A 4,463-nucleotide genomic window follows, 5' to 3' on the forward strand; every position below is an offset into this window, starting at 1 on the left:
CTTTTCACTTTACATTTAGATCTATGATCCCTTTTGAGTTGATTTTTGTAAAGGATAATATGATTGTCTAGATAGGCTTTTTTTTTTTTTTTTTGGTATGTGGCTGTCCAATTGTTCCATCGTTCAACCACTGTTGAAAAGACAATCTTTGCTTCCCTTCATTGTATTGCCTTTGCTGCTTTATCTTAGATCTGTTAACTGTATTTATGTGAATCTGCTTCTGTGTTCTCTATTCCGTTCCAGTGATTCTTCTGCCAATACCACACTGTCTTGATTGCTGTAGCTTTAAAGTAAGTCTCAAAGTCAGGTACTGTCATTCTTCTAACTTTGTTAATCTCATTCAGTATTGTGCTAGCTATTTCTTGAAATATTTCTTTGAGAGTATATCTCTGAAGACTTGCTTTTGCATCTTTAAAATATCTTACAAACACTCACGTGTTCCTCATGCATTGCCTTAAAAGGAGTGGGGTTACTATGTCCCTAATCATCTCAATCGCATCGATAAGCCTTACTCAAGTATGATAGGTATACAGAGTACAAAAACGGAAAAGTTTGAATTCTTAGACTCAAAGAATTTATATTGTATTAGGAAAGCTACTTGTATAAACATGTATTGCAATTCCAAGTGATAACTACAGAAATAATGATTACTCCTAGGTGTGGTGTGAAGGATCAGCTTCAGTGGATGAGGTCAGGCAAGGCTTGACTGATAATAGAGATGACTAAATTCGTTCTTGATGAAGGAGCAGAGGCAGCAGTGGCTGGGGAGGCAGTGGTGGCGGTGGTGGCGGCTCTGGAAGCCCCAGTCCAGGTCCTGGCTTTGGCCCCATTCACACCATGGTTATGCTCCCTGAGCTGCTGGTGCTCTTGGCCACCCTTCTGGCTGCCCTTCTGGTCACAGCCATGGGCTACTTTGCCGGGATCCACAGGCATGAAGAGGAGTGCTTCTTGGGGCAGGTCACTTTGAGCACCACGGTGGGCCTCCTCTTCGAGACTGTGGATGGAGGCTTCCTACTGATATCAATGTGGGGAAGACAGGGCCTGATAATAGAAGAGTTTATAAAGGAGACCGAGAGTCCAGTGGGAAATACACATTTGCTGCTGGCATGGATGGAATACATTAGGTTTTGTTTTAGCAACAGGATGTCTACCATGACTCCAAAGACAATGATGTTCTCCATTGATATTGGGGAGGACCCCAAAGGACAAGACATTGAAATAGAAGCTCACCAGGACAAGCTGGAAGAAATGATTAATGAGCAGGCAGGGATGATGGCGGCTGTCGAGCATGAACAGGCGTCCATGGAAGATCAGGAGGGGGTGCACAGAGCGATCAATGATGACTCAAGCAGCGGAGTGGTCCCTGGGTCCTTCACTGAAGCTCTTGTTCTAGTTGCTGTGAGACTGGGATCGATCTACTACCTGAAGAAATTTTTGAAGTCTGGAGGGTTGTTTAAAAAGCCTTTTTTGGGGGCACCTGGGTGCTCAGTGGATTAAAGCCTCCACCTTCGGCTCAGGTCATGATCCCAGGGTCCTGGGATCAAGCCCTACATCAGGCTCTCTGCTCTGCAGGGAGCCTGCTTCCTCCTCTCTCTCTCTCTCTCTGCCTGCCTCTCTGCCTACTTGTGATCTCTGTCTGTCAAATAATAAATAAAATCTTTAAAAAAAATAAAATAAATTTTAAAAAAACAAACAAAAAAAAAGCCTTTTTTGGATGATCTCAAAATCATAATTCACTGTTTACCAAACATCTTGGTCATACTAATGTCATCTGTTCCTTTTTTTTTTTTTTTTTTTTTTTTTCAGAACAGTACTTATGTACAGTTATAGATTCACAGCTCATGTTTCTTTGTGATTTGTAGATACTGGGGAAAACACCTTTCTAGGAAAGTTATGGTGAAAATCTGACACTTGATTGGCATATTTTTTTAGTTGAGTTCCGCCTCCATTATACAGGCCTGTCAGAACTCAAACACTGTAAATGAAATACAGGCATACAATCCCGGTTATAACTTCTTTTCCTTTTGTGTTCACAATAAAATAAAATGCAGTCTGTTCAGACTAATACTTTACTGATAGTACTTTAACTAAAATGACTACATTCTTTGGATCCTTGAACCTACAGTTCGAGTCATTAAAGATTCATTCTGTTGGGTCCTTACAAGAAACAGCAGTCTGAATCTTGACAATTTCTACCTAGGCTATTGGCAGAGCTCTGACTGGAGCGTATGATCAGGCTGGTCATATGGTCACCTTTATACTTGTCTGTCTTGTGATTTTCTTTAAAGATAAGCCCTAACCCTACAACATTTTTCCCCCTAAATTTATATGTTGAACCTTAGGACTCAGTCACCTCCAACCTGAATTAATGACACAAGCAGCTAATAACCATTTGTAGGTTTCTGCTTAACCTTGTAAAAGGTCTCTACTAAAGCCAGTTCTCTGGTGTGCAGTGAATGGTAGCTCTTTTCTTCGTATGCGGGCCCATCCACTTTCTCCACTCTTGTCATATAGGAAGTGTGCATTCATGTAATTGAAAAAAAAACTGGATATCTGATGCCAAGGATTACAGCCTCCTGAATTTCACTGCCATGATATACAGCCACTATTTTCTTTTTGATCAGTGGCATTTTGGCCACTGTTTCATCAGGGTACTGAACATCACTGTCAGTACTAGGATTTCGTTTTTGTTTTTCTTGGGACTTCCATGTGAATTTTGTGTAAAATAGAATGACTTTCTCTTGGTCTCTGACGATGAGTTTAAAATTAAAGGAGCATCTGGTTGTGGCGTATAATCCAGGATTATATTGTGACGGATGTATCTTAGTTACTTGAACATTTGTTCGGGATCTTTGCAAGGGGAAAACTAGAAGCAATATGCTTTATATAATTAATTAAAATTTATTACAGGTTTTCATGTTTAAGATAAACAATTTCTCAACCTGGGGTGCATATACTTGCAACAGTTTAAAGTGATTGTATTTTACCTTGGGACAATGGTTACAATGTCATTTTTGGGTGTTTTGATTTTTTTTTTTCTTTTCTTTCCTGGTGTGTTTGAAAACACCACAAAATTTAGTTAAAAGATCTAAACTTAGAATTAGTTATTATCTAATCTGTCCCAGTTCAGTAAATAAATAATTCTTTTTAAGAACAAGCAAGCAAAATTGGTTCTTGATGGATATTAGGGATTAATACATGCGAAGAGAGAGGTATAGAAGAGAATGCATCCTGGTAGACTTGTAGACTATGACTTAAGAAGGAAGAACAGAAGGGACACAGGCAGGCCTGATTTCATGAAGTTTTGTGTATCACAGTAAAGGATTTACTCTAAACAGGAGCTGTTTAAGGTACTCAGGTAAGAACAGGGTATGAGCATACTCATGTTTTCAAAGAGACCTATCTCCTATGCTTTACTGAAGAGGTCTTCTCCAACCCTGATGCTGGGGCACTGGGCATCCGAGGTCAGATAATAAAAGACATTAGGTAAGCAAGGTGGACACCTCCAAGACGTTGGAGAAATTCAGCCCAGCAATGCATTGACATTTTACCACATCAGCCTGGCAGGAGCGAAAGAAAAGTTTATGCGCTGTAAAGTGTGGTCTTCTAATGCGGCATAATTTTTTTCATCCCTTCTAAAGCATGTTGAGATGCCCGTTCCAGCCCTATCAAACTCTGGTGGAAGACCTGAAGGCGGGCTCAAGTGGAGTGAGGAGCAAAACAGGAGAAACAATTAAGGATTAACTATCATCTGGGTCTTGTTTTAAAAGACATAATACACTTTCGGGGCACCTGGGTGGCTCAGTGGGTTGGACCTCTGCCTTCGGTTGGAGTCATGATCTCAGGGTCCTGAGACCCACATCGGGCTCTCTGCTCTGAGGGGCGCCTGCTTCTCCCCAACTCCTTCTCTCTGCCTGCTTCTCCACCTATTTGTGATCTCTGTCAAATAAATAAATAAAAATATTTTTTAAAAAAAGACATAATAGACTTTCTTTTCAGCAATAGCAGGGACATGAGGGAAATGGCCCAATGAGTTGACCTGCGTGGTAGAGGTAAATCTGGGCAGTTCGTGCTCTTTGAGGGGCTGCCAGTAGACGTGTTTGGCAGATCCAAGCCTGCCAAACTTGCATAGTCTACGTGAGTTAGGTCCCTCCTCTCTAGGTCGGAATTGCATCAGATCTCTGTCATTTATTCTCCAGAATAAGGATATTTTTTATTTGTTCTGTTTTTGTTTCTTGTTGTTGTTGTTTAACAGAGATCATGATAGGGAGTTCGGTGTTCTTTTTATTTTCTCTTTTTACCTAGGGAAAATGACTGACTCACAACTATGTCTATGTGCTTACATCCGTGTGTGGGGGAGGAGAACAAGTTAGAAGTCTCCCCAATTTTCTCATCGAGGAAATTCAGGTTTTCATGTGAGCACAATTGAATATATAAATTGAATATGTAAGTTAGGCTGTGAA

The 4,463-nt window shown here is 40.6% G+C and overlaps 1 pseudogene; it reads left to right on the top strand.

The window, feature by feature from the left end:
- The first annotated feature begins 801 nt into the window (after positions 1-801).
- Positions 802-3,744, top strand: LOC122910021 (annotated as a pseudogene).
- The last annotated feature ends 719 nt before the right edge of the window (positions 3,745-4,463 follow it).

The sequence above is a fragment of the Neovison vison genome, chromosome 6, assembly GCF_020171115.1.
Source record: "Neovison vison isolate M4711 chromosome 6, ASM_NN_V1, whole genome shotgun sequence".
Lineage (NCBI taxonomy): Eukaryota > Metazoa > Chordata > Mammalia > Carnivora > Mustelidae > Neogale > Neogale vison.